Raw genomic sequence first — 12,188 nt, 5'->3', positions numbered from 1 at the left:
TATTTTTTATTAAGTTTTTTTATTTTGGGGGGCGCTGCGTTGGGTCTCCGTTGCTGCGCGGGCTTTCTCTAGTTGCGGTGAGCGGGGGCTACTCTTCATTGCGGTGCGCGGGCTTCTCACTGCAGTGGCTTCTATTGTTGCGGAGCACGGGCTCTAGGTGCGCGGGCTTCACTAGTTGTGACATGCGTGCTCAGTTGTTGTGGCTCGCAGGCTCTAGAGCGCAGGCTCAGTAGTTGTGGTGCGTGGGCTTAGTTGCTCCACGGCATGTGGGATCTTCCCGGACCAGGGCTTGAACCTGTGTCCCCTGCATTGGCAGGCGGATTCTTAACTACTGCGCCACCAGGGAAGTCCCCCAAACACTTTAAATATGCTGCTTTATTTAAATCTCTCAGCAATGTTTTTTTTGCAGTTGAGGAATCCGAGGCTCTGAGAGGTAAGGCAACTGCTCAAGGTGTTTGCTCTGAGGCCATGCTTCCCACAAGCCACTCCCTGTGGGGATACCAAGGCAGACCTGGAAATCAGGGGACTCCTCTGAAGGGGGGCTTTGACTCGAGGACCCCCATCAGCCTTGCTGACCTTCTTTAGACCTGCACTGCAGTCTCAACTCTCCCACCAGGCCTGCCTTCCTTCCCTCAGGGGTCAGATCCGCCTTGAGGTCTGATGGCTCCCCCAGCCTCCCTAGCTGCTCCCCATTTTGCACACAGCCTTTTGCTTAATAAACCTCTACACATATAAACAAGCCTCAAAGGATCTGGGATGACATAGCCACACAGCCCCACAGCTGGTGAGCTGGTGAGTGGCTGGATGGATTTAGGTCAACTCATACTCATTCCTCTGCCACCTGCTATGACACACTTAAGTGTCCGGGATGAATCTGGAGCCAGCTGCCTGGTGTTCTTTAAATATATATGTGACAGGGCTCCTTAGCCCTGCTCCCTTTGCAGCTCACTTCCTTCCAGAGTGGATGCCTCTGCGATTGCAGGGAACTCTGAGAGCCTACCTGCTGCTTCTCAGTTTTCCCAGGGACTCCAGTGGGGAAGAAAGCCTGTGTGAGTTTATTTCCTCCTCAGAATGAATCTTCCAGCCTGTTTTACACCTGCCTCTCAGTTTCAGTTTTTATTTTGCCCAAGGTCTAAACATTTCCCTCTACAATTACAATGTTCAAAGGCTCTTTAGCTTTCCACAGTCATTGTAACCTGCAAATAAATGAAATATAAAGTAATTCTACAGATGGAGTAATCACCACTACGTACGAAAAAGAGCAAGTCTCCTGAGAAGCTGTATAAACGGACTCTATAAATTGAGCTAAGTCTTATATTCAAGGGGTGGAGGGGCTCCTTATCCACAGGGATCCTGAACCTGTGGCTTATTCTCCCTTTTTACCCAGTCCCAGTCTATTCGGAGTGGGTGCCAAGAAAATATTTTTAGTGTGAAAAAAATGATTATCCTTAATGGAGTCGTTTTATAACTTCAGATTTTCTCCTGATTGGTTTCTGGAAAGTAGACTATATTATTAGCCATTAGAGTAATAAAAAGATAGTAGGTCATTCTTCCTGCTTCCAGAAATCTGGTAAAAGGCCGTTGAGCCCATTCCTCAAATCTAATCAATTCTAGATAGCCCTGGCTGCTGTCTCAAGGCTCCAGGTCGAGGAGAGAAACATGATCATTTTTAAAGATGTCTGTGTTAGGAGGTGGGAGGACGTCTGGACTAGACATAGACTGTACTTGGACTTCCTGAGCCCAAACTTTATGCGCTTATGCTCCTTTTTTTGTTTGTTTGTTGTTTGTTTTGTTTGGTTGCGGTAGCAGGCCTCTCACTGCTGCGGCCTCTCCCGTTGCGGAGCACAGGCTCCAGACGCGCAGGCTCAGGGGCCACGGCTCATGGGCCTAGCCACTCCGCGGCATGTGGAATCCTCCCGGACCAGGGCTTGAACCTGCATTCCCTGCATTTGCAGGCAGACTCCCAACCACTGTGCCACCAGGGAAGCCCGGGCTTATGCTCTTATCTACTGAAAATATCACAGACACTTTTTTGCAGGGCTGCCTATTCTGACATTAGCCAGATGACATCAGCCTTTGATCACCCAGACAAATTATTATAGATGCCAAGGAGTCCAGCTGTGGCCCAGAAGAAACAGAGGTCATGGGGGAGTTGGCTTTATGAGAATGCTGACAAACCGGAAAGGACAGGGCACCAGGCCCACATAACAAATGCCCAGAATCATATTCCAGGGTTCCCAAGCACGTACTCCCTAGGACCAGCCATGCTTCCCCCGTCCCTGTCTTTCTTTTCTATCTCAGTCCTATCTGTTCTTTAAAGCCCACCTCCTCCATGAAGCCTTCGGTGACTAACCCATTCCATGATGATCTCTAGGCTCACCTCTAGAATCTCAAAGTACTTAGAGCATGTTCTGTGCAACATAGTACTTATTCTATTAAGCCCTGCCTGTTATAGCTACATTCGTGTAACATTTGCCTCTACAACTCAATTGCAAGTTCTTAGAAATAGCTAGAACTTTTGTGTTCTCCTCAGTTCCAGGCACACAGTAAATAAATACTTGTTGGCTTGGGTATGCAACAAGCACTCAGTAAATGACTGTCGATTTGGCATACAACAGGTGCTCCATAAATGCCTATTAGTTTGGTTTACAGAAGATGCCAATAAATGCATTACTAGTTTGGTATACAATAGGAGTTTAACAGTGGTTGGCTTGCTCTAATAGGATTTTGTGGGTCTCCTCTTTGTTGAGGACTAGTTAAGCTGACTGGGGCACCAGCCAGGCAGTGGGAAGCTGGGTTGAGTTTTGAAATTCAGCTATGACAAGAGAACTCCTCAAGGTAGGCCAAAGCGAGGAAGAAGCCAAGCCAGGTGAGACTTAGAGTCAAAGACTGAAGAGCCCAGATAAAAAGGTCAGGTCCCAAGAGGCACCTTCCAATAATTCCCAACAACACCTCCTCAAGGAAGCCTTCCGTGACCTCACCATCCAAAACAGCCATCCCCTGCCCTATCCATCTCTGGTGCACTATCCTATTTTATTTACTTCTTAGCATTCACACTACTTGGCATTATCAATGTCACTAGCATCTCCCTCCACACCTGGTACCCATCCCACCTCCCCACTAGAAAGTAAACCCTAGAGAGATTTCCTTGTTTATCGAAAGGAAACTACGTTGCCTTGTTCACCAACATAACCCCATGGCTAGAAGAATACCAACACCTAGTAGGTGCTTAATAAATATATTCTGAATGAATGGCTAAATGAACTGAGAGAAGCCAAAAGAAAGGAAGTCAGTAGGAAGTGGATTCAGACAGATCTGGGTGGGAACTCTCAAAGGAAGATCTGGCCTTTGGCTATAATTGCCCATGAATCTGTGTTGGTACTTGCCACCTTCCTGTGGGGCACTGTAGGAGCCAGAAATGGTAGTGGCCGCTTATCTTAAAAGAACAGAGAGGATAAACATAGAGAAAGTCAGCCTTTTCCTCTGACATTTGTTCTATCCTCTAACAATAAGATTATAAAATGGCTCCCTTGTCTTATTCCTGAAGAGCCCCTTAGGATTTCCTCTAGTGGATAATGTGAACACACCTCACACAGCACATCGTTCTTGTTTTATTATATAAGTAGTAACACATCTGGGTTATCATTCAGCATATATTCACTCCCCTCCCACTTCTACTGTGGTGGCGTATACTTTCCTGCTCCACTGATGTTGGGCTTGGCCACATGACTTGCTTTAGCCAAGATGTTGTTGAAATTATGTGAGCAGAGGCTTTATATATGTTTATGTGGTTTGGCTTGTGTCTTAGGCTCTGGTGATCCGGACGGAGACGCAAGTCCTGGATAACTGCTGTCCCCTGAGCCAGAGTCCCAAAGTAAGGACAGGTGGAGCAGCCCTGAGCCCAGCCTGCAGTGAGAAGCAGGCCCAGGTGACCTGCAGCCTGAGACAGAGCAGCCCTGCCAAGCCCAACCTCCATCAATCAACTTGCAGCTGACCCGCAGACCTGTGAGCACGAGAATGAATCCTTGTGATATAAGCCACTGAGTTTGGGGGCTGGTCTGTTATGCAGCATTATTGTGGCAATAGCTGATAAATATATAACACATGCCCGCTCTAGAAAAAGACTTAGAAAATATACATAAGGGAAAAACATAAGACGTCCATGATCCCATCACTCAGAACAAACACTAATAGCATTGCAGTATATGGCTCTTAGCTATTTTTCTGTATTTCACAGTAATGGGGGCCTATTGTACACATCTTTTTGTAACCTGCTTTTTCATACCGATAGGTCATGAGCATCTTTATAAGGCCATAAGTGCTGCAGTGTTGCCCCATCACTCCTTCCAAACAACCCTCTAAGGCAAGCTCAGAGAGGCAACCTGATTTGCCCAAAGTCACACCTCTGGGAATCAGCAGAGCCCTGTGTGACTCCAAGTTCAGTGCTCTTTCCACCAGGCAGGTTCTCTCTTGGGGCCTCGTTAGCATTTTTGGCACCTGGCAGGGTCGGCTCCTTCCCCAACAAGAACAAAAGGAAACCTTTATCTTATCTGGAAGGAGAACATGAGTGTTCGGTTCCCCTGATTCACATGATCCTAAGGGCTGCCACAGAGCCCTGCTGCCAACCTCCCATTGCACTAATCCTGGGGGGTTGTCGTTTCCGCTTTGGGGTGAAGGGAGACCAGGGCAGGTGGTCGGGAAGTAATTTCTGATGGAGCCCTCAGCAGGCCATCAGGTTTCCAATTTCTCCTGGGGGATCAACAAAGCTCTCGGATGTTCTTGTCAGCAGGAATGGAGCAAAGGGTAGCTCAATTCCTGTAGAAGAGCCAGCCTGGAAGCTGCTGGCACAAACCTAGGAAACTCAGGGAGACAGGCTGCGTTCCAGACTCGGGGCAGCTTCAGCAAGAAAACTCCATAGAGGGCAGAGAAAGGAACGCAGAATGACCAGATCAGAAGCCACAGTCACTCAACGAAGGAAGAGCCAGGATTTGGAGATGGAAGGCCTACCTCCTACTCCTTGTATGGCCTCAATTTTCTCATCTGTCAAATGGCCCTGGAACTATATGCCTACTGACCCCTTTCTCCTGCCCCCAACGAAGCAGGGCTGTGAGTGAAGGAACAAATGGGAAAGGGCTGTGGAACTGCAGATGGGAGTTAGTGCCCAGAATCCTAAGGGGCAGTGTCCTCCAGCCAAGCAGAGGTGACAGGGCACGCAGGTCTTCACACTGCAAAGGGTGGCAGGGAGAGAAGGAGCCTGGATTTTTGGAGCTTCAGGTAGAGAAAGGTAGACCCTACAGAGTCCCTGAAAGTTTGCAGAAAGTAGGCCCCAGTCACAGCTTCTCCTGACTATTGGTATTTTCCTTCTTCAGTTGATTTTCTGGCCCCAGCTGGCCAAAGAGAAAGAAAGAAGGAAAGGAAACGAAAAGAAAAAGGAATAAAAACAGCCCTCACTGGGTGGACTGGGGCCACTGCAGGGGGGTGGGGTGGGAGGGGGTGTCTGAGGTCACCTGATGGCGCTGGACCCAACCCCCAGGGATCAGAAGCCTTGGTGCAAACCCAACCATGGTGGGGAACCCTCGGGCCCAGTGGCTCTGAGGGCAATGACAGTAAGCCCTAGGTGGGGGGCACAGATAGGTTTGTTTAGTGAAGGGCTTCCTTCCTGCCCCTTCCTTTCATCAAGTCCAGCCTCTTTATAGGATGAGGAAGAGATGGGGGTGTCCAGAGACAGAGGCAGGGCAGGGAAAAGAGCAGCAGCTTTGGAGCCAAAGAGAACTGGATCGAAATTCCAGCTGTGTGACTCTGTGCAATTTATGGAACCTCTCCGGGCCTCAGTTTTCTCACCAGTAAAAGAAAGAAAATACTTTTTTTTTTTAATGTGTAAAATATCTCACACCGTGTCTGGCATGTACTAGGTAACAAGTAGTACCAGGCTTGCCCAGAGAATCAGTGGCAGAGTCAGGACTAGAGCCCAGGTCTCTGAACCCACTCCACGCCTTGGCCTTGCTTCTCTGATCTTCTCGGCAGTAGCCGGGAGCAGCTGGTGCCCTCGGCCCTGGCAGTGAGGACAGCAGCAGCTTGAGTCCACAGGGGAACTGCCAGGCACACTCTCCCCCCCTCGGGAGTCAGCTCACCAAGCCTGTCTCTCTCTGAGGCCTGAAGACAGTGGCTTCACTCTTCCGCTGGGCCAGTAGCCGCTCTCTACAGGCAGGGGAGGGCTCCCGGGGGCAGCACTCCCACTAGGCCCCAGGAAAGCTGTGGGCAATATGCCAACAGAAGCCTGGCCTAGTGGCTGCGCCTCACAGCACCCGCCCCAGGGACCCGGCTCTCCACAGCTCTGCCCTCAGAATCAGCAGGGAAGAGGGGCCCTTTTCCGAGCGCTCCGCAGCACACCTGGGGACCCCAAGCCTCAGCAAAGTTTGAGAGGACACTGGGGGGCCCAAGTTACAGCTGGGGTGAGCCACTGCCCAGCTGGAAAGCTTCCTTCTACCTCTCCCTCCTGTATTTAATTCTTTCATCTCTAAATGCCAGCCACTGAAATGCGTTTATTTCCTTCCTTCATTTGCCCAACCTCGAGGATGGAGATCACCTGTCTTCAGCATAATCCCCCAGCTCCTGGCACAGAGCTGGGGTGCATGGAGTTCAGAAAATGGGTATTGAGTTGAGGGGAGAGATACTGAGTTGGATTCTTCGGAGGTTCTCAAAGGCGCCCAAATGTGTAAGGACCAAAATGAGTAAGGAGGGTTTGGGAGACATTTGAGCTGTTCAATCTGTACTTTGATCCACCTGCCAATATAGATCTCAGTACTTCAAAGAAAAAGCAACCTCGATACAATTATTCAAGGGAAAATGTATTGTTCAACAGGATTTTGTTTCTCATTATAAATATAATACATGTTCGATGGAAAATATATTAGTGTATAATAAGGAAATGAAGTTCTACATATATATAGTATGTATATAACGTATGTAGACAACTTTTATTTAGGCATAATATGCATACAATGCCACTGTTAATATTTCAGCATGTAGACTTGCAGTCATTTGCTAAGTAGAGAGTTTGGTGGGTTTTTTTTTCCAAATCTATACATTTAGACTCATTCCCCAATCTGAAGCCAGTTCTCTGTCAGCCACCGGAATCTCTTAGCGACGTGCCTCCTGAGGCAAAAACAGGAGGGAGGTTTCTGCAGTTAGGAGACCAGCCTCCTTTGGGATGTGAACCTCAGACTTACAGCGGCTCCATGGGTTTGTGGCTGGGGGCAGAGAAAGATGGGGGACATCCAGGCACTTATAGGTAAGGGAGCGACAAGTGGGGAAGGTGACCTCCCAGAAAGGGGGAAAGGGACTTCCTAGTTATTTATTTAACACTGACCTCACCCCCAGCCATGGCCACCCCTCTCATCTCACCTTGTGCAGACGCGGCTGGTTGGTCCCAGCACTCTTTCTAACTGACGCTCTCAACACGGCGCTCTGATCAGACACTGCCAGCTATTGAAGCTGCTAGACTTTTTCAATGTATTGCCTCTTTCAGTGCTCACAACAGCCCATTATTAAAGTGGTGTTCCAGGGATTTCCCCGGTGGCGCAGTGATTAAGATTCTGCCTGCCAATGCAGGGGACACGGGTTCGAGCCCTGGTCCGGGAAGACCCCATATGCCGCGGAGAAACTAAGCCCGTGCGCCACAGCTACTGAGCCTGCGCTCTAGAGCCCCCGAGCCACAACTACTGAGCCCGTGCGCCACAACTACTGAAGCCCACACGCCTAGAGCCCACGCTCTGCAACAAGAAAAGCCACTGCAATGAGAAGCCCGCTCGCTGCAACTAGAGAAAGCCGGCGCGCAGCAACGAAGACCCAACGCAGCCAAAAATAAAAAAATAAATAAATTTATTCTAAAAATAAATAAAGTGGTGTTCCCATTTTACCATGAGGAAATCAAGGCTCAGAGTGATTAAGTCACTTCCCCCGAAGCACTCAATGGTAAAAGTGCAGAGCCAAGATTCAAATCCAGTCTGTCAGAATCCAAGCTGGAATCCCTGTCATGTCTCCTTGAGCCTGGAGACCTCCAGAGGCACAATTTCCATTGCAGCGGCCCCTGGGATCTCCATGGTGCTTTGGCAAGAGCCCCTTCTTTCCATTCCTATGTCCCTCAATTAACACCAGGCCTCACCCTGGGGAGTCAGGCACCTTTAAGTCATGCTCCTCACAGCGAGGCTGCCAAGGAGTCTCCCCAACGCCCACCCCCACTGTCCACCCTTCCCCTACCCTGAAGGATCAGGGAGCTGTGCAGGGACCACAGACAAGCTGGGGATGGGAGGGGCAGACCTAGCCCCAGAGCTGCCATATCTTTATCTTGTACTCTTGCCTGGCCTGGGCCCAGTTAGGCAGAGAGGGTAGGGAAGGAGGCTCTTGGGAACTTTCCAGTGATACCTAGAAGGAAATGCCTCAGCGTTAGGGGGAATTTCCCAAAGAAAGAGTTCAACTAACCCCAACCTTCTTTGGCCCAGGCCATCCCAGGCCATGACCAGCTATGTGTGAGACAAAGAGTGATCAGACTTAGACCCAGATCTTGGAGCCCACTGGGAAAGAGGATATTGCTAACCTGTATTAGTCCTTTACACTCTGGTATAAATGAGTCCCCCCTAGTCATTTTCCCAGAAGCTAAGGAGAGAGCTTAAGCCTTAAGGTCTTATGGTGAGTTGGTACCAATTTGGGAGACTGAAACAGAATGTAGGTTTAAATCTGGGTTCTTCAACTTGCTAAGCTGAATAAATTGGGGATAATAACCCACCTCTCAGAGTCTCAGTTTCCTCATCCCAAAACTGGGGGTGGGGGAGGGTTAATAAGTCCAAGGTTGTTGAGACCATGGGTAGAGACACCTGAGTGGAGATGCCTGGTATGCGGTAGATGCTCAGTCACTGTGTTTACCTGCCTGCTTGCCTTGCTCATAGGGCCTCAGGCAGGGGAAGGCTGCCCATAACATAGCTGCTCCAGGGCAAAGCCACTGCACTGAGAGCCTCAGGCAAAGTTCTGAGTGTCCTGGCTAATACTAAAGGCAGGGCCTGGAGCTGGGCTCCAAGTGGGTTATCTGGGACTGGCCTTGACCACACTTGCTGCAGAGTGACCTCTGGGTGGACATGCTCTGAATACCTGGGGCTGACTTGAACACTGACATCATCAGCAGAATTATCTTCACCCAGTGGGGTTTGAACTTGAGGTTGGTGAACCTGAGGTGGGGTTGGGAAAGAGTTCTTCACCTGGCTATGCACCAGGGTTGGACAGTCAGACTATACTCTGGGCCCTGCCCAGTAGCTCTGGGAACACCCCCTACTCAGGGGAGGCAGAGAGATCTCAACTGGTACTGGGAAAAAATACGAGAGGTTCATATTATACAAATGCAAACTTGTCAGGCACAGAGGCAAAGTGGGCAGGGCTACCCCTCCACCTTACAGATCAACACATCTGACTACTCAAACCTCAAGCTATTCATACTGGGGAAAAAATGCACCATAACCAAACTAAAAGGCAAATGAGATATTAGGGAAAGGTATTTGCAGTACATGTAACAGATGAGGAAGTAATATCCTTTTTAATGAGAAAGTTTTTTCAAACCAATTAGAAGGTAAATATCCAAGTAGATAAGAGACAAAGTTTGAATAGGCAATTCACACAAGAAGTTACAAATTACCAATAAACATATGCATATACACTCAATCTCACTAACAATCAAAACAGTTCAAACTAAGGTGAGATACTCTTTTTAAAATTCTCACATTGGTGCTTCCCTGGTGGCGCAGTGGTTGAGAGTCCGCCTGCCGATGCAGGGGACACGGGTTCGTGCCCCGGTCCAGGAATATCCCACATGCTGCGGAGCGGCTGGGCCTGTGAGCCATGGCCGCTGAGCCTGCACGTCCGGAGCCTGTGCTCCGCAACGGGAGAGGCCACAACGGTGAGAGGTCCGCATACCGAAAAAAAAAAAAAAAAAAAAATATATATATATATATATATATATATATATGTGATTTATACTCATCATCATTTCAAAATTCTGGCAGTTATTATGCTAGACTTTGTTATTGAAAATGTGAATAAGGAAACACATTGATTATATTACACACTCATTAAAAATTATTTTTATAACCAAATCTTGGTATAATTGATTTCCTTTATAATCCTCTGTTTTATCTATTTAAAAACATCATTCTGAGAAGGGACCATAATCTTCACTAGACTCCCAAAGGGGCCATGCCACAAAAAATCATGAAGAAGCCCTGCTGTAAGCCCAGGGCTTTGAGACAGAGGGAAGGGAGACTTTTTTAGATAGACTGATTCTTCCTGCTCCCCTGACTGTCTCACAAGGGCAACCGGGCTTCTAATTGTTCCAAAAGAACACTGTGATCTGCTACTGATTCTCCTTGAACCCCTAATAAAATACTTTCCCAAATAGCCCAGACTGAAGGTGAGTATCCCTGCTTCCCAGATGACTGCATTCTCAACAGCAAGTAAAGTCAGCAATAAGGATGTAATTCAAGAGGCTACAAATGCAGGTCAGGTTCCAGGTTTCAGAGTCAGAGTTTTTTGTTTTTGTGTTTTTTAAACATATAATAAACCTTTACCACTACACCTATTGTGCTGGATACAGTTTCAAAAGCACACTTTACACACGTTTTCATTTAAGCCTCATCCCGGTGAGGATCAGTCCCATTTTACAGATGAAAAAAGTGAGGGCCAGAGAGGTAAACTGACCTGCCTAATCCTCATTTAGTAAGTAACAAAGCTAGGATTTGAACCTAAACTTCCTGACTCCACATTCAGCACCCCTCTAGTTGCTTTGCTCTCTCCCTACTCCACCCATGACTTGGGATACACGACTATAGCAAATGTAAGCTGTGGCTTTCCCTTGGCCTTTCCAATGTTTAAGTCCTGCCTCTGCTTTAAATTCAAAGAACATTCTACAGTTGGTCTTCATCTGTGTCAGAAATTCCATCTATAGAGTGTTATGCCTGCTGTTTTTCCCAGCCAGCCTCTCTTCTCTCTGCTTTCCTTTGGGGAACTGCTTATTCCCCATTCCACGCGTCCAGGAGAAACTGTCTATCTCAGTGCCCCACGGCCAAGGATGGGTATCTGACCCAAGCTTGGCCAATCAGATGCTCTCTCCTGGGAATCTTGTGCAGAGGGACCAACTAATGGGGAGCCGATGACCATTTCAATGGCAGCACCCCAAACCACTGAGCTTCAGACTCATCCCTGGGCTCTCTGGTTCCTATCCTTCTTGAGGCTGATTTCATCATTTTCTTTTCTTTTTTTAAAAATTTATTTATTTTTTGGCTGCATTGGGTCTTCGTTGCTGTGCGCAGGCTTTCTCTAGTTGCAGCGAGTGGGGGCCACTCTTCGTTGCGGTGCATGGGCTTCTCGTTGTGGTGGCTTCTCTTGTTGTGGAGCACGGGCTCTAGGCACGTGGGCTTCTGTAGTTGTGGCTTGCAGGCTCTAGAACACAAGCTCAGTAGTAGTGGCACAAAGGCTTAGTTGCTCCACGGCATGTGGGATCTTCCCAGACCAGGGCTCAAACCCATGTCCCCTGCATAGGCAGGTGGATTCTTAACCACTGCACCACCAGGGAAGTCCCTGATTTCATCATTTTCTTTTACTTTAGTTAATAACCCAATAAACTCCCAATGCATTTTCCCCTTTAAGTTATCCCCAGTCAGCTTCTGTTGCTTTCAGCCAGAGAACCATCTGGTTTACCATCCAAACAGACTGGGGAACAGGGAAGAGGGAAGGAAGAATGGAAGCCTGCTTTTAGTGCAGCCCTACTATGTGCAGGCACTGGGCTCTGATACGTTCTTTCATTTTACTCTGATAACAGCCTTTGGAGGTGGGTGTTATCAGGCCCATTCTAACAGAGGGGGAAACTGAGGCTTAGAGGAAGTCACTTGCCCAGAGTCACATATCGAGTTGGTGACAGAACCAGGGTCAGACACAAGTCTGTCTCATCACAAAGTCCATGCTGAGGCATCTTCCTGTGGCACGCTCTTCACTCTTTCAATTGACAAAGGAGAAGCATTGAAGTGTAAGCTATCTTTCTCTCTCAAAGTCTGAAGAGCACACTCTGTGAGGCAGAAGGGGCCTGGGAAGCCCTTCCTGTGCCTTTTGTTCCCTCCAAGCCCCCTGCCCACCTGCTCTAGGCACTTCCC

The sequence above is a fragment of the Delphinus delphis genome, chromosome 2, assembly GCF_949987515.2.
Source record: "Delphinus delphis chromosome 2, mDelDel1.2, whole genome shotgun sequence".
NCBI lineage: Eukaryota > Metazoa > Chordata > Mammalia > Artiodactyla > Delphinidae > Delphinus > Delphinus delphis.
The sequence above is the reverse complement of the archived record's forward strand: the minus strand, read 5'-3'. Positions refer to the sequence as shown.